General features: G+C 39.6%; 1 pseudogene across 1 annotated transcript; it reads left to right on the forward strand.

The window, feature by feature from the left end:
• The first annotated feature begins 3687 nt into the window (after nucleotides 1-3687).
• LOC306759958 (tubulin alpha-1B chain-like) lies at nucleotides 3688-10564 on the forward strand (annotated as a pseudogene). Its single transcript has 4 exons — nucleotides 3688-3913; nucleotides 4017-4126; nucleotides 4216-5176; nucleotides 10438-10564. The product of its transcript is annotated as a tubulin alpha-1B chain-like (transcript).
• The last annotated feature ends 8758 nt before the right edge of the window (nucleotides 10565-19322 follow it).

Raw genomic sequence — 19322 nt, forward strand, 5'->3', positions numbered from 1 at the left:
CCTGAAGATCCAAGCAGCTATGTTTTCGGGGGCTTTATGCCCCTGGTAGGGTCACCCATGGCAAACAGGTGTCTAGGAGAGGGACCAGACCAAGCACGGCTCATTGACTCCTACAATGAACACAAACCTGGGCAGAAATGTTCCCTTGCCTGGATGCAGGTTACCGGGACCCCCCTCTGGAGCCAGGCCTGGAGGTGGGGTACAACAGCGAGTGTCTGGTGGCCAGGCCTTTGCCCATGGGGCCCATCGGGCTCAGCCCAAAAGGGTTACATGGGCCCCACCTCCCATGGGCTCACCATCTGCGGGAGGAGCCGTAGAGGTCAGGTGCAGTGTGAGCTGGGTGGCAGCAAGGGGCGGGGACCCTGGCGGTCCGATCCCCGGCTGCAGAAGCTGGCTCTAGGGATGTGGAATGTCACCTCTGGTGGGGAAGGAGCCTGAGCTTGTGCGCGAGGTCGAGCGGCTCCGACTAGATATAGTTGGACTCACCTTGACGCATGGCTTGGGCTCTGGAACCAGTACCCTCGAGAGGGGCTGGACTTTCTTCCACTCTGGAGTTGCTCATGGTGAGAGGCGCCGAGCAGGTGTGGGCATTCTCATCAGCCCCCAGCTTGGTCCCTGCACGTTGGGGTTTACCCTGGTGGATGAAAGGGTAGTTTCCCTCTGCCTCCGGGTGGGGGGGACGGGTCCTGACTGTTGTCTGTGCTTATGCACCGAACAGCAGTTCAGAGTACCCACCCTTTCTGGAGTCCTTGGAGGGAGTGCTGGAAGGTGCTCCTTCTGGGGACTCCATTGTTCTGCTGGGGGACTTCAATGTTCACATGGGCAATGACAGTGAGACCTGGAGTGGAGCGATTGGGAGACATTGTTCCCCCCCTCTGAACCCAAATGGTGGTTTGTAATTGGACTTCTGTGCTCATCATGGATTGTCCATAACGAACACCATTTTCCAACATTAGAGTGTCCATATGTACACCTGGCATCAGGATTCCCTGGGCCGCAGTTCGATGATCGATTTTGTAGTTGTATCGTCAGTGGAAGGAATACTTCGAAGACCTCCTCCATCCTACCAACACATCTTCCAATGAGGAAGCAGAGCTGGAGAACTCAGGGGTGGACTCTCCTATGTCTGGGGCTGAAGTCGCTGAGGTCAAAAAGCTCCTTGGGGGCAAGGCCCCGGGGTTGGATGAGATCCACCCGGAGTTCCTTAAGGCTCTGGATGCTGTGGGGCTGTCCTGGCTGACACGCCTCTGCAGCATCGGGTGGACATCGGGGACAGTCATCTGGACTGGCAGACTGGGGTGGTTGTCCCCCTTTTTAAGAAGGGGGACTGGAGGGTGTGTTCCAATTACAGAGGAATCACACTCCTCAGCCTCCCTGGTAAGGTCTATTCAGGGGTCCTGGAGAGGAGGGTCCGCTGGATAGTTGAATCTCGGATTGAGGAGGAGCAGTGTGGTTTTCGTCCTGGTCGCGGAACAGTGGACCAGCTCTATACCCTCTTTGGGGTCCTGGAGGGGGCATGGGAGTTTGCCCAACCAGTCTACATGTGCTTTATGAATTTGGAGAAGGCATTCGACCGTGTCCACTGGGGGCTCTTGTGGGGGGTACTCCGGGAGAATAGGGTACCGGACCCCATTGTACGAGCTGTCCAGTTCCTGTACAACAGGTGTCAGAACTTGGTCATATTGCCGGTAGTAAGTCAGATTCGTTTCCGGTGAGGGTTGGATTCCACCAAGGCTGCCCTTTATCACTTATTTTGTTCATAACTTATTTGGACAGAATTTCTCGGCGCAGCTGAGGTGTTGAGGGGATCTGCCTTGGTGGCCTCAGGATTGGGTCTCTGCTTTTGCGGATGACGTGGTCCTGTTGGCTTCATCTGGCCAGAATCTCCAGCTCTCAAGTGGGCAATTCGCAGCCAAGTGTGAAGCGGCTGGGATGAGAATCAGCACCTCTAAATCTGAGACCTTGGTCCTCTGCCAGAATAGGGTGGATTGACCTCTCCGGGTCGGGAGTCAGGTCCTGCCTCAAGTGGAGGAGTTTAAATATCTCGGGGTCTTGTTCACGAGTGAGGGAAGGATGGAGCGCGAGATCGACAGACGGTAATGCAGACTCTGCGCCGGTCTGTCGTGGTGAAGGAGCTGAGCCAGAAGGCGAAGCTCTCAATTTACCAGTCGATCTACGTCCCTACCCTCACCTATGGTCATGAGCTGTGGGTCGTGACTGAAAGAACGAGATCTCGTATACAGGCGGCTGAAATGAGTTTCCTCTGCAGTGTGGCCGGGCTCACCCTTAGAGATAGGGTGAGGAGCTCGGTGATCCGGGAAGTGCTCAGAGTAGAGCTGCTGCTCCTCCGCATCGAGAGGAACCAGTTGAGGTGGCTCGGGCATCTGGTCAGGATGCCTCCTGGACGTCTCCCTGATGCGGTGTTCCAGGCACGTCCCTCTGGGAGGAGACCCCGGACACACTGGAAGACCCAGGACACACTGGAGGGATTATATCTCTCGGTTGGCCTGGGAACGCCTTGGGTTCCCCCCCGCAGAGTTGGCAAATGTGGCTGGGGAGAGAGAAGTCTGGGCTTCCCTGCTTAGGCTGTTGCCCCCGCGAACCAACCCCGGATAAGCAGCTGAAGATGAGATGATGAGATGATGATTATGTTTTTTTCATTTTTGACATCTGATATAAAAATTAAGATTAGAAACAATTAAAATGTGGATACAATAAATTCTAGTTTGAAAAATTCTATTTCAGAAATCCAAAAAGTTTATTTTAGATAAGACAAATGTCATTTTGGATATCTGGAAGTAAAAACCCAATACGCATGAATGAGGAATGTGACATCATTTGTCCTGGTAAGAATGTCATTTTAGATATCTAAAATGTTCATTTTGACTAGGAATAATTGAAAAATAGATATCTAAAATTATTATTGTAACTAGGAAAAATTAATTACAGATATCTGAAACACATATCCCATTAAGCTATTAAATGTTAAAAAGGCTTGCAATAACGGTTGCCGAGTTAAAGACTTGTTACCTAGCAACGCAACTGCAGCGCGCCAGAAAAAGTGTTGAAAAAAGCAAAGTTTCGATGCTTTAAAGTCCGATTATTTTATTTAAATGACAAAAATCAAATGGAAATTCAGTCTATTTTTATATTTTTATTTAGTTGAAAAGTCTAAGCCAGTAGGCTCTGGTTAATTATCTTTAAAAAAAAAAAAAAAAAGGTCATTAAAAAAAAATCAGAATTCTGCCATTTAAAACTGAAGAGAACTAGAAAGTAAATTGTTTTTTTGTGTAATTTTTTAAGAATAAAATTGCGATTTCTAATCCTGGGCAGATGTGTTCTCAGTTTTTGAAAATATATATTATCAAATGTCTTTTTTTTATTATTAGGATTAAGATTTAATCTTAATCAATGAAAGGGAATATGAACATGAGTTTTAATAAGAATATGAGTTCATTGAATTTTTTTATTTCTTTATTTTATACGTATAATATAGTTAACATAATTTTTTAAAATATTTTTATTTTTTATTAGAATAGGAAATATTTTCTTCATATATGTACAGTTCATGCTTATGAAACTTTTCTTACAGTTTTTGTACTTATTTATTTGCTTGATCAAAATGTAGTTTGCTGTGTGAATTATAAGCATACAGCTGAAATGACTTTTCTGGATTTACTTTTCCCGCAGTGTGAGTGCATCTCCATCCATGTTGGTCAGGCTGGTGTGCAGATTGGAAATACCTGTTGGGAGCTGTTCTGCCTGGAACATGGGATCCAGCCTGATGGACAGATGCCCAGCGACAAGACCATTGGAGGAGGAGACGATGCATTCAGCACCTTCTTCAGTGAGACGGGAACTGGAAAACATGTCCCCAGGGCAGTTTTTGTGGACCTGGAGCCCACTGTCATCGGTAAGCAGCCTCTTTTCAGGTATAAATTAGAGGGAAATGTTTGAAAATTTGTAAACAACTCTACGTTTTTTTAATTCATTTCTTTATTTTTTTCTCTCTTCAGATGAGGTGCGTACTGGAACCTTACCGGCAGCTGTTCCACCCTGCACCCGTGGACATTACACCATCGGAAAAGAGATCATTGACCTGGTTGTGGACAGGATCCGTAAATTAGTGAGTAAAATGAAAGCAGGTGTTTTCATGTTGAGCGACACGTGAAGAGATGTAATGTTTTCGAACTGGTTTTCCCTCTCTGTTGTCAGGCAGACCAGTGCACCGGCCTTCAGGGCTTCCTGGTTTTCCACAGCTTTGGTGGAGGCACTGGCTCTGGTTTCACATCCCTGCTGATGGAGCGTCTGTCTGTTGACTACGGCAAGAAGTCCAAGCTGGAGTTCTCCATCTACCCAACACTTCAGGTATCCACTGCTGTGGTGGAGCCCTACAACTCCATCCTGACCACCCACACCACCCTGGAACACTCTGACTGTGCCCTCATGGTGGACAACGAGGCCATCTACAACTTCTGCCACAAGAACCTGGACATCGAGCATCCCACCTACACCAACCTCAACCACCTTGTTAGTCAGGTGGTGTCCTCCATCACCGCTTCTCTGCATTTTGATGGCGCCCTCAATGTTGATCTGACAGAGTTCCTGACCAGTTTGGTGCCGTATCCCCATATCCACTACCCTCTGGCCACCTACGCCCCGGTCATCTCCGCTGACTAGGCTCTTGGTGGCCGAAAACACCAACGCCTGCTTCAAGCCGGCCAATCAGATGGTGAAATGTGACCCTCGCCACGGTAAGTACATGGCCTTCTGCCTTCTGTACCGAGGCGACGTGGTGCCCAAAGATATCAACTCCGCTGTTGGCACCATCAAAACCAAGCACACCATCCAGTTTGTGGACTGGTGTCCTACTGGTTTCAAGGTTGGCATCAACTACCAGCCCCCCACCATGGTTCCAAGTGGAGACCTGGCGAAGGTCCAGAGGGTGGTGTGCATGCTGAGCAACACCACCGCCATCGGAGAGGCCCTGGGCTCGGTTGGACCACAAGTTTGATCTGATGTACGCCAAGAGGGCCTTCGGCCACTGATGCGTCGGAGAATGGATGGAGGAGGGAGAGTTCTCTGAAGCCAGAGAGGACATGGCGGCTCTGGAGAAGGATTATAAAGAGATTGGAGTCAACTCCATAGAAGGTGAGGGAGAGGAGGAAGGAGAAGAGTATCAAAGAAATATGAAGGAATTAAACAGAAAATGTTTGGCTGTTCCACTTAAACTTCTGAAAATGTCAAGTTTGGCTTCGTTCTGAAATAAATTTCTGTAATGTGAAGTTGTTTTTCTTTTTATTCTCTACAAATATTCCTACTCTGGTAAAGGATGAGAAAGGGTTGATGTTATCTCCAGTGAAGAGGAGGATGAAGAGTAGTACTGCAAGAAATACGGAGTATTTTTAATCATGATTAACAGAGAAGTTAAGAGCTACAGGGTTCATCCTGGACAGGTTGCCTTTTGGTAAAAATGCTCACAATTCCTTCCACAGTTTCAGTCTTTTCAGTAAATTCAATTTCAATCTTTTTTTTTTTTTTTTAATGCAAAATTGATTTTTTTTTTTAAACAAGAAGTAGCACAAAGTTCTTTACACAATAAAAATCGATTATATTTACCCATTAAAAAAAACAAAAAAAAAAAACAGGAGCCGTCATATGTTAAAAAAAAAAACATGAATTTTTTCTTTTTGTCAACAACCCTGGGCTTGTTGGATTGTCATGTGTTGCAACTTTGCAACAAAGTTTTGTACTTTACAAATTTTTCTTTGTTTTTTTTAAACATTTTCTTCCACTAAATTTGTCATTTTATTTTGAGGAGGATGTCTAAATGTTAAGTCATGTATCAGTTGACAACAGCAGATGGCATTGTTAATCCACAAAATAGTTTATATTTCTTCAAATGCCAAGTTTGACGTGATACATGTTTTGTTTAAAAACGTCTACGTGTGTGTGGCTATGGTCTGTGTTACATCGATGCATTACTCATGTTTTGCAACAACTGCATCAATTCACTTGGGCCATGTTTACTGCAAAGTCCATGGAGGCCACAAAGAGATGTTGAGCAAACCAATAAAGGAAGAAGTCAACAAAGTGTCAACTCAGTGAGTCAGACGTGATGGAGATGGAAATCAGGGATTATCAGCTGATCTGCACACAATGCCTTGAGGTACAACGTCTGTGTTTGAAGTTATTGTACAGAGACAGTTTTGGATATCCCAGCTGGTGAATGTGGCACGCTCTGTCACTACCAGTTAAATTCATGGTCTTTAACTGTGTGTGACGCGAGTCCTGCAATGGAAATATTTCAAAACGTGTCCAAAATATAAGATCTTTTTATTCATTCTTATCACTTGGCGCAACGACAAAATCTGATATATTATTCAGGAAACAACAACAGCATGACTGTATGTTTTATCAAGTCGTCTCCGGTGCATTTCGTCCTAGGAGTGAAATATTAGTTTTCCTGTATTCTTGGTAAATGTTAACACATTAAGTTGCTTATACAGACATCAGGTGGTTCACATTTACAGACTTATGGTTTCAATAAGGAAATAAAAACAGGACTATAAATTTTCTGTCTTTAGAGAAGGCCATTATAAGTCAACAAAGTTTAGGTAAAAACAACACAACTCAGGATCATACTTTTTTTTAATCATGAGATTATTATGTGAAGAGAAATTCTAAACAAGAGAAGCATCCAAATCAATCATGATTTAGTTTTTAATGTAAACATTTTGTAGCTGTAAAGTTATTTTTTTAAAGAATGATGATCAATGTACAGCCAAACTCTCAGTAAAAGCTGAGATGCAGGGTAGAACATAAACAGATTGTTTTTTCCAGAATCAGAATTGCTGTTATCTTTGTTGTACAACAACAACATTTAAGCAGCTTCTCCTTAAAATACTGTCTTTCAAAATGTTTACAAGTATTAAATAACTATATAAAAATAAATTTAAATATGTTCAGGGTGGGAAAATCAAATAGAAAAATCTCAATTTTAAAATAGATTTTTTTTTTATGTTAAAAATAATTTTTTAAGTAAAAATAATGCATTAAAAATTGTCTGTCATTTTTATTGTTTTAATTCATCTTTTTACTTGTCTTCTTGGGCATTATAGCAGCAGAATGATGGTCTGGCTACTGTGTTGTTCTTTCCTAATTGAAATCAAGAAAAATGACCAGCAAAAAAAAAAAGTTTTGTACTTTTTTTTTTTTTTTTTTAAACTACAAAAATAAGAAATATCAAAAAATTGTAAGAATCGAATTGGCACCCTAAAATGTATATATATATATATATATATATATATATATATATATATATATATATATATATATATATATATATATATATATATATATATATATATATATATATATATGTATATTTATATATATAAATATATATATATATATATATATATATATATATATATATATATATATATATATATACATATGTATATATATATATATAAATATATATATATATATATATATATATATATATATATATATATATATATATATATATATATATATATATATATATATATATATATATATATATCATATACAGTCTATGGTTTTTACACTCCTTGTAAGCAATTGGTCTTCAGTTTGCTCTTAGCTCACATTAGTTCACATCTTCTTGTCTTCTGTATTTGTGCTGACAGTAAACTCCCTGCAATATAAATTTACTCTACCAAGATTACTTTGTTTTGTCTTTCTTATTTTAAAGGTTAAGATATTTATTATCCAACAATGATGCATAAACAGACATGAGTCTGTAACTACATCATGACACGCGCTCAGGGACATTTTGAGGAACCACTTTCTGTAAATGCTCAAAGTTTATTGTTCCATCCACAAGTGCAGGTTAAGATCTATCATGCAAAGTAGCTGTGTGGGGACGAAATCCAGAAACAATGTTACAGGCTCCATGGTTTAAAAGTTTCAACTAGTTGAAAAACCTGGTTTCAAGATGGTATCGAGGAGCTTTAGTAACTATATAGATCTGCAAACTTACTCATCTGGAAAGGCGTCATAAACACTAAAAGGTATGTACAGGTTTCATACATATGTTTTGATTGTTTTCAGGGAAGGCTTTGCACGTTTCATCAACACAATCCTAAACTGCATACTTCCTCTACTGCATCATTCCTTTGTAGCTGAAACGTCAATATACAGTGCAGTTGCTGTAAAGCTTTTTAGTAGTTTAAAACATTTTGTTTATCATCATTAAATGTAAAATAAAATAAAAAGTAGCAAAAAAGTAGCAATTTAGCAGTTATTGATGTAGTAACAGCTGTTAACATAATTTTAGCCATGGATAATATAAAGCTAATAGCAGGAAAACTTGACAATAATGGTATCATATCTAATTTTAATGAGAAAGCTGCGCGAAAATATAGTAGATTTTTTGGAAAGTGTTGTCTTATTTATGCATTATTATATAATATTGTTATTAGTTTTCAAGGTTTTTTTTTTTTTATGTTGGCCACTTAACCAAACAACGGCAAATTAATTTCTTACCTTATTGGCAAAATGGAACAGCAAAAAAAATGCATAACATGGCTGAAATATAACATTTAAGCTTCATTACATTTGAAACTATCACATTTATTGGCTGTTGATACATTAATGCCAGATATTACATTCATGATTGTTACAAATCTTGTATCAAACAAAATTTAGACAAAAGACTTCTCCCAAAAGATCAACATCTGGTTTTTCATTCAATGTCTTTCCATTTATGTTGAAACAAGACGTGTTGCCACATAGTGGTAAACATCCCGTGTCTACATTTTTAGAGATGTTTTGATGCCCTCAAAATCAATATGAGCAAATATATTTACAAATAGTGATATGACTCAATATCATCATTTGATATGTTTTTAATGTCGTATTTAGAACCAAATATTGATCCACAAATCACTGCATGTAGCTTTTATTTACATTTTACAGACAATCCTTTTGGGATTGTTGGTTTTTGGGCTGTTTTGTGCATCAATTATTCAACTTTTTAAGCCAAACAGTTTGTCCAACAACAAGTTCATCACACGCCCATTTAATAAAACACACACTGTCATCATTTGCCACGCCATATGAAGTGCTGCCCATGATTCATCCATGCTCTCTGATGTTTCGGGACTTTGGTTGATGGTTTTTTTTCATGAAAATCCTCTTTTGAAATGTGCAAAAACAATGATTTCAAGCTATAATAATAATAATAACTGTAAACTTGTTTCAGGGTTTAACATGGATGAAAGTTTAGAAACTGTATTTACTAACTGGCCAAGAAGAAGGAGACAAACAAAGCAGAACCCTGTATAGGTGAGAGGTTTCGCCGCTAAATGAACCTGTCATGTCACAAGGACAGTACACTTATGAGGGAGCCCCGGTGACATGCATGCCAGATGACATGCAGACGTGACTCAGAAACAAAGAAGAATTTTGCATTACTGCCTCAGCATCAGGGGACGGTGATTACATTGGCATAATCTACATTTGACATTTACACTGATGATTAAAGACAGATAGCATTTTCTATGTAGATCTGGAATTGAAAACGATGGAGTTGCTATCTGGATGGCATTTTCTGCAGCCTTTCATATGCTCGAAGGGATCATCAGTGTTGTTTTAGACCCTGTTTACTGTCAGCATAAACCCAAATCTGCATAAATGCTAACTTAAAATCTCCCTTGGTAATCTGATTAACGCTTCGTTTTTCTGAGCATGGATCTTAAATCTGCAGCAAACTGAAATGGATATTACTCTTACACTAAAAGTGAGTTAATCTTGTCCCTTTTGCAGTAAATTCTGGGAAGAATTACTGTGCATAAATGAGAATGACAAACAAAGGCACTATGGGAGAAACACAGCAGCAGGCAGCTTTGTTTAAGACCTGTGTGAATGGACGCCTTACTTTAGCAACATCAAACCTACGGTAAGCTCTCTGTTCGTCAGTGCTAAATTACACATAAAAAGTACACTACTCATTTGAAGTGAAGTCAGCACTAGAACTGCTATTACATGGTGTACACGGAGCTCTTTGCTTGTTTCAACGGCCAGTGTGTGATTTTGTTTCAGAGTAAGTGCATGTGTTTGGTCGTCGTTTTCGCTGCTTATTGTTAATGGAGACATTTAAAATGTGTTCATGTGAAAGTGACAGAATGGTGGTGGTTAGTAAGTCAGCTTTGCCCTGTGTTTTGGTTTTATAGTTTTCATGTAGTGCATGACGATTTTACCTTATGGGCAAAGATGATTGACAATAAGCCCCAGTTGGCAATCCTTCTCCCTGCCACTAGATTGGCGGGGTAATAACTGGTCAAATAGGCACAGGGGTGAGGCAGGTGTATTAAAGCACCAGTGGAAGAAGGAAGCAGGACGGGGAAGGAGTGCCTCAATGGAACTCAACCAGCTTGGACTGCGCAGTCCTGGTGGGGCCTCGAAAGGACCGGTGCCGGCAGCAGGAAGTGGGAATGACTATGGCAGCGGGAATCTGAGGAGGATGGTGGCCGGCAATGCAGAGCGGTGCTGCGGGGATCACCAGCCTGATTAAGAGAAACAACCCAATGCTAATGTGATGGCAGCACGAGCTGCCGCACAGTAAGGGTCTATAGATTACATTAACTTTCTTTCTTTTTTTTTTTTTTAATTAGTTATGTAAACACTTTAAAAATCCACTCCATTTTTCATATTTTTATTAGCTGGGTTAACAGGGGGTTAACTAACTGCGTGCACAAATTTAGTTAACTTATTTTGTCACCTTGTCAATTTGCTTTGCTTTCAGTTAATATACTTTCCTTTTGAATTGCCAGATCCTGTGTCCTGGCTGCACTGGAGCTCCTGAAATCAGGCTGAGGCCAAATTGGGCATTACCATCTTTTTAGTTGGGGGGGGAGTGTAGGAGGGGTTTAGGTTCTTCTATTGATTGTTTGTCAGCTGTGTTTTGCATTATTTGGGCATTTCAGATTGTTTAGTTTATTGTCTTAACAGGTTACATGTAACACTATACTGATTAGTTAAGTTTATGTTGTAGTTGGTATAGAGTATTGTATTGTTCTCCCCCTCCTCGTGCGTCAAAATGGCCTGATCAGCCAGTGTATATATGTGTACCATAGACCGTATATGAAAGATGGACGAAGCCTTCGGCGGTTAAAAGTGAAGCCTATGCGGAAGTGGATAAAACTGCATAAATCTTCATCCGCTAGGGGCTGGGTCCAAAACAGAGCAAATCTTCACAGACTCCCATGTTAAAAAGACCAACTTCACAGCAGAAATAAACATGTTTACAGCCTGGTTCAAAAATCCATTTTAGGTTTAATAGGTCAGGTTTACCTTCATGACAACTGTGGGGGGAGTGAATTTTTTTCTAACTCGCCTGTTTAAAAGTAATTTAATCTCAAAATTGGACATATTTAGGGGCGTGTCCTTTTGATTGACAGAATCCCGATATCCCGCTTCAAGTAAGAAGAATGTAGACCAACCGCGGTTTTTAGCCAGTTAACAACGTGACTTAGCTTTAGTCTGCTTACCTCTGTTAGCTGGTTAGCTCCTGTTATCTCTGGGTTAGTTAAGTAAGCTCTTAGCTACAGAAAGTTCAGTGTTTGCTCGATGTCAATCATCCACCATAACGCTCACAGCCCGCCTCTCAGCTCCACCTCTTTGCCCATATTTGTATTTTCCGGGAGAGACGGCGTGCATGCCTCTGCCAAGATGGCGATAGTAGGAACCGCCAACCGAGCTTCAATTCAGCTCTTCAGAAATCTCTGGGTGACGTCACAGAGGCTACGTCCATTTTTATATACAGTCTATGATGTGTACCCTTGTTTTTCAGTTTAGTAGGTTAGTTAGTGTTTAAGTTCCTTATTTTAATGCCCATGTTAAAGTTTTGTTTTTTTTTTACCTCTTTTATGGACCCAAAGTCATTGCATTAAAGATTTATTTTGATATTTTTGTTAAATAAATGTAGACATCATGTTTTTCTAAAAAAAATTCTCTGTTTTTTTTCGGCTCGGTGCCTCACAGCTAATGAACAACTTAAAACAAGTTAAAGGAATGTCAACACCCTTAGCTGTTGTGTGTGTGTGTATGTGTGTGTGTGTGTGTGTGTGTGGGTAGGCTGGTTCCCCTCATGGAAGTCTGCCTTAAGTCCTGTCCTGTGTTTCCTTCCTAGCAACTGCGTGTCCGAGACCAAGGTGGGCAGCGGCGCGTATATTTGGATGACTTTGAGGAGGACACGCCCCTGCCTTGTCTGCAGCAGATCCCCACCCCTTCTTATTGAGTGTGGGACAAGTTTTAAAGAATTGTTGTAAAGGGAGAAGATGCTCTTTTATCCCGGGATTTTTAATAAAACTTTCATCTTTCTGACCCTTGTCATGGCATTCTGTTCCTTTAGCGGTGGGAAATTTTCCGGAATCACAAGAACCCTGTGTGACATTCACTGTGACAGCATTTTAACGGAGCAAGAAAGGGAGAGCTAATAATGCAAAAGTAAACGTGTGTTTCAGCGTCGGGTAAAATTGTGGAACAGCTGAAATGATCAATTTAAAGGGAACAAAAAAACATGTACATGAAGGTTCAAAATACAAGTATTGATTAAATATAAGCTTGAACACCTGAGTAACAAAGGAGGCTGAAGTTGATGTAACAGGATTTGAAGCCATAAATATTTAGTAAAAATCTTTACTTTAAAAAAAAATTATTTATTTCATTTTTTGTGAATTGGAGTATTTGAGTAGTGTAATAAAGTTGGAGCATTACAATGTTGAGTAGAAATGGGGTTGGATTATTGTCCTCTTCAGACATAAAATATTAAGATGTAAACCTTGAAAAGAAATAAAAGTTACATTTTTGCAGAATTATCACATATTTAACAAGCTCTTTTATGACTTTGTGATAATGAGTTGCCTACTGATAAAAAATGACAGAATGTGCACTAAAGCAGCTCTTGAGAGCCACTGGATATTCACTAAACAGGCCTTTTGCATAGAAGCCATTTTAATATGAAAAAGCTGGTGAATGTAATTTCCATTTAATTACACCATTTAAGCTTCTATACCTAAACAAAATGTCATTATGTAATATCCATGTTTGCCCACAGTTTTACATCTATTTTGTTGTTTGACTCACGGAAGTCCACACTTTTATTTCCACTTGGTGCCTAATTATGCCTCTAATGTTTGGACACAAGTGCAACATGTACAAAACTTTGTCAGTGGTGCACGTCACATCGCTCCCATGTCGATGCCATGTGGTCTGGTCTAATACCAACAACAGACCAAACAGAGAAAAGACTTCTACCAAAGCAGAGGATAACTCTGCCAGTTTAATTTTATCCTGCAACTTGTGTCAAAGGCAGTTTGATGAAATCCTTAGCTCCAAATATAACGAAATGTTGGCAGTGGACTAAGTTTAATTTTCTTAGAGGGTGAATAAACAAGATCTCTGTACACAGACTGGATGGGATGTTACAAATGAGGAAACATATTCAAAACACTAAAGGGAAGACTATAAAGTGAATGAACTGACTTGTTTCTTAACATAGAGAGAGAGGATGGCTACTGGAGCCTTCTGTGTTGGCTCAGGTTTCAATAAGAAAATCTGTGCGTTCACAGTAGTAAATGCAACCGTGTTCAACTCCCTGACAGAATTTTACAGACATTTTTCATGTTTTAACAGACAATTTTAGATTCTGAAAGGCTTTCACATACTAGCAAAGTTCTGCAACAAAGACAGTGTTTGTTAAATGGAGGTCTGTGAAGAAACTTATCAATGGTGTGTTTTTGTTTTTAACACAGAGTAGTATTTTAATAGAATTTTGCATTCTTACAGAAATATACATACATCCAAACTTATCATTCAATCATTCATTCAGTCGTTCATTAATTCATTCATTCATTCATTCATTCATTCTTTCATTCGTTCATTCATTCACTCACTTTGTCCGATTAAGGGTAACAGGGAAGCTGGAGCCTATCCCAGCAGTCATTGGGTGAGAGGCAGGTAAACAAGTAAACAGGTCGTGACCAGAGTTGTTTTTCTGTGAAATATTTAAATAATTTAGCCATAAAAGTACACTTAATTTTAAATAAAGGTTACACTTAGTGTAGCTAAAGATTTAAGTATTTTTAGGTAATACTACTGATAATAGGTAGTCTTTCCATTTCTGTGTGAACAGTGTTCCAGTGGTGAAAGGTGGAGTACAGAGAGCCTGTACAATGCATGAGTCCAGCAGGTATGATTGGTAATGAATCCCCCAGGCAAGTTTAAAAAAAAAAAAAAAAAGCTGAGACTAGTTTAATAATGAAATGAACAACTTAATTTAAGGGGAGGGTTTTTTTTTTTTTATTTTTTTTTATTTTTTATTTTATAGAAATGTAATAATTTGACTTGTCAAAGAATTTATGAAAACATTTATTTCAGGTGATGTGTCTTGTTTTTGTCATACATTTTGTTTGAATCTGACATGCCGGGTCACTTATAATCAGATGTTCATCATACTGTTCATCATACTGATGCAAGACTGTTCATGTGGACCCAGGAAGTGCAACTTAGTGGAAGCTAATGGGGATCCAAACAAAGAATAAAAGAAGAAAAAAAATCCCATACTACCTTATTTATTTCTGGGTTTTTTTATGCATGCATCATTTGAGTTGTTAACAACATCCGATAAAAGATTCATGTCAATTATCCCATTAGAAATGTATCTACTGAGGAAATGAATTCAACATCTATTTTAGTCCTTTTAACCCTGTTAGCATGGAAAACTCCTGATCCTGATGGAGAGCTCCGTTGGAACGCAGAAGTCTGTTAGTTCAACAGGAAATAAAACGCTGTTAGTGTGAAGTTTGGTGGAATTCAATATTTTGTTAAATGTCGACATTAACTGGAAACCAGAACTCTGTTAGAATGAAGATGTTTTTGAGCACTGAACTGATGGAGCAGGGGTGTCCGGTTCCAGTCCTGCAACTTTTAGATCCAGCACACCTGAACCAAAAGCCTGTCTGGTTATCAGACCTCTGCAAAGCTGAATGACATGAAATTCAGAAGGGCTGCAGCTACAAGTTGCAGGATTTAGGAAACTGACTTGGACCTGTTTGAGAATATGGACCTCTAACAGCTCTGAATGCAGATTAGTTTTGCAGTATTATTTAAGAAAGTTAAACTCTTGAATGTGTAAAACTCTCTTAGAAAACCAAACCTTCATTTAAAACTAAGTGGAGTCGGGATATTTTTCAGCGCTCTACCATTCAAGTCGGCCATTCAGTTGCATGAACGTTACACATCACTGCAGAGCTCTATTATTATATTGTACTGTGTTTGAAATGAAAAGATGTAAAACTTCTTAGACATCTAACCTTTATTAAAGCAGAGAAAGCAATTGAAAAGGTGTACATTAAAATAATAATCTGCATTAGAACAAAGATTATTGCTTGAACATAAAACTGTGTTTTATGATGAAGGAACGATTCCAGATCCAGTGTAGATCTCTTAGAAGATAAGACCATGAAAGGATCAGCAGAGACCTTATTAGGAAATAAAGGGAATTTAATGCAGCTATAAAAGAAAAAAAAATCAAAACATAAAAAACTGTCTTTTATATAAATATGATTTAAAAAAAAAAAAAAAGACAAGAAAGGGGTTAAAAGATGTGAGTGAACTAGACAGACATCATCCCCATGAATGTATCTGGGCATTGTATCTGAAGCCGAGCGACAACTGAGCTGCAGACGTCACGCGCAGCATTAGTAAGTAATGCAGGGAAACAGTTCCAGAAGTCCGCTTCGATAGATACTCACCGCCATCAGTTCAATATCTGCAGAGCAGAGACACTCCTCACTGCAGTCGCCTCCTGCTGCTTTGTCTGCAGCGTCTGTCTGTTCATAGAATCTGATAGCAGGGAAGAAAATTGCTGGAGTCTGGAATTTGTTCCTCCAGCCATGTGTTGGTAAAAACCACAATATCCCTTTCCCAGTAATCCTAGTGTCCTCAAGAGCGCTCCTGGCTTATCCACTTTTTTGGCCAGTGATCTGACATTCCCCATGATGTTCTAGGGAAGAAATGGTTTAAACTTCCTCCTCGAGGCTTTTTAATTTGCCTTGTCCTACATGCTCTTCAAATTATGTGAATTTGGAGCCTTATTCCGGGCAATAATTGGATTTTGGAAGCTCAAGCAGCTGCTCCCACGTGTAAATATAAAATATTAAAAATGTAGTAGCAGGAAATTCTCTGGTAGCAGAGCATGCAAACTATTTGCAAAATGTTTCAACAATTATTACATTTTTATGTTTATCGTGGTAGCAAACTAAAAGAAAGCCTATCAGCTATATACATGTCTTTACCGTGGACAAGGACTGAAGAAGCAGTGATCACAGACTGTCCATTGTGACAGGAGGCAAAACATCCTATAGTAGCTATGGCTGTGTGTATCTTATAAGCAGAACTGACCACAAAACTGCCTCATATGTGTCTCAAACTCTAAACAAAAAGCAAAACCATGCCTAAATGTCAAAACTTTCAATTTATAACATTTGTATGTATTTTATGCTGTATTTATATTTATTCTTATTCTTTTTTAAATACTTATTATATGTATTCCGTTGTAATGTCTGTAGGGGTGTATCTTGATTTTAAAAAATCTAATTAATTACAGGCTTTGCAAGTAATTCATCTTGACTAATTGCATTTTATTCACATTACAATATATTTTTTTTAAATCTTTTAATATCCATTAATGGATATTAAAGTTGAAAAAAATCAAATGATAGATGCAGACATTAACATTGTAAACTCAAGCACTGTTCATGTCCGAAAAATGACTTTGATTTTAAAATGGTAATAAAAAAAAGGACATATTTGAACTTTTGAGTACTTTAACTAACAGCTCCAGCTGTTCTCTAATTAAGAGTCTACAACATGCTAAAGTATATTCAACTTTTAAAAGGTTTTAATCCTCAAAGTTAATCCATGAGCATTGACATCAGACAGTAAACTAAGGCAGTCTCTGTGTGGCCCTGCGATGGACTGGCGAGCTGTCCAGGGTGTACCCTGCCTGTCGCCCAAAGCCAGCTGGAATAGGCTCCAGCTTCCCCGCGACCCGGAATGGACTAAGCGGTTCGGAAATGACATGAGTCCTGTAATGGTGGTGGTCAACTCCTGCTCAGACTGCAGCTTGAAGGTGGCCGTAGCCAGTGGTGTAGTGGTCCCTCAAGAAGTGCTTGTACGCTAAATTTTTTGCCCTTGTTTAAAAAACAGAAAAAAGTAGCCCAGACAAATGCTTTTCAGAATAAATGAGATGTAAGACTTCTCTATTTAGTTTAGCTTAAAAATCCATCTTTATATTTACAAATAGTCACATAAATTCTGCTCTTTGGCTTCATCAGAGGAAGAGTTATGAAGTGACTAAACCAAAACTCACAGAGACAGGCTCACACATATATTTTTATTATGTCTATGTTATTATGTCTATGCTAAGGTTAAGGCAGCTGATGGCTAACTGCACCAGAGTAGCATTGGTGACCTTTGCGATTCAGGTACATGTAGGGACGTTTGTAATTGTAAAAGCAGCATCACAGAGGGTTTAGAAGTTTAGAAGTGGGTATACTCAATGCTAACTGGAATATACTCCATATCGCCACGTACACCCTGGACTACACTGTTTGCTGTAACGATCAAACCTCTTGGTCTTCTGGACAGGAGAGGCGCTCAAGCAGGAGCAGCTGCCGCTAACGGAGAGTAAACTACACATTCTTTCATGTTAGTCACCAAAAGTGTCCAACATCACCAGAAATAGTTGCTAGACTTCTTCATAGTTGGTTTTCTTTAAATAGACTCAGAATAGAGTCAAAACATGGCTAAAGCGCTAATGTTGCTAAGTTAATACGGTGGTGTACTGTGTACATCAGCGTACCAGGAAATTGAGCGCTGACAAACGTTCCGTGTTGATTTTTTTAATGTGTTACTTTCCTGTAATCAATTAATTATAATTAACATGTTAAAAGTCTCAACTCTGATCATCTGCTGTATCCAGACTCTGGTACAGAACACTTCTTGTGAAGACATGTGGCATGACATAAAATTCTTAAATGATTTGGGGTAAAATATTCAACAGGTGTGAAATAAACTCTGCTGTTTGTCATCATTGACATGGGGAGCAGGAAGTCATAACACACTGACTTTTGCAGTGCTTTCAAGCCTTAAATGCAGTTATGTTTACTTTGAATAATAAATTATTAATCACAACATTTGTTGCTTGAAAACAAACCGTTTCTGTAACTAACCAAAGCTAAATTTGGGGCGGCTGTAGCTCAGGAGGAAGAGCAGTTGTCCTTCAACTGGTAAGTTGGGGGATTGATTCCAGGCTTCCCCTGAAATGCCGAAGTGTCCTAGGGCAAGACACTGAACCCCAAACTGCCCCCGATGTGCCTATCGGGGTATGAGTGTGTGTGCGAATGGGTGAATGTGACAAGTAGTGTAAAGCGCTTTGAGTGGTCTGTATGACTAGAAAAGCGCTATAGAAGTACAAGTCCATTTACCATTTACCATCAAACCTCAAGTGGATTTATGAGGATGGGAGGAAAGCGTCTATGGAAAATCTTAGTAATGTACAGTTCACATCCATCACAGCGAGGGAGGAAGTGAATTTACTCATTGTTGACATTCATTTAACAAACTGTGCCCACACAGGAAACTAAATGTGCCTGAACTGAATACAATGATAACTGTCTGGGACCAAGCAGTGAAGCAATGAGGACATAGAAAGTAAATTTAAAAAAACTCACCTAAAAATAACAAATCCAAAAAAATGAATTAATAAACCGGCTGACCTCTAAAAGGATGTCAACTAAATATAATGACATTCAAAAGTGAAACTTTGCAGACACATCAAGAATCCCCCGTGTCGTAGGTATTCCCTCAGGTCTCTTCTTGGAGGGATGAACTGGAACACTTCACCAGAGAGATGTCCAGGAGGCATCCTGGCCAGATATCTGAGCCACCTCATGCAGCTCCTTTCTATGTGGAGGAGCAGTGTCTGAGTCCCTCTCAGATGACTGAGCTACTCTAAAGGGAGATCTCTGCCAAACTGAATAGGAAACTCATTTCAACAGCTTCTATTCGAAGCCTTGTGTTTTTTAGCCACTACCCACAGCTCGTGACCATAGGTGAGGATAAGAACGTAGATCGACCAGTAAATTCAGAGCTTCGTCTTTTGGCTCAGCTCCTTCTTCAGCATGAGAGACCACTGCAGCGTCCACATCACTGCATACCCAGATATTTTATTGTGTAATGTGCCTTTTCATTAATGTCTGTATGTG

This window comes from Telmatherina bonti (assembly GCF_933228915.1).
Source record: "Telmatherina bonti genome assembly, chromosome: 8".
Taxonomy (NCBI): Eukaryota; Metazoa; Chordata; class Actinopteri; order Atheriniformes; family Telmatherinidae; genus Telmatherina; species Telmatherina bonti.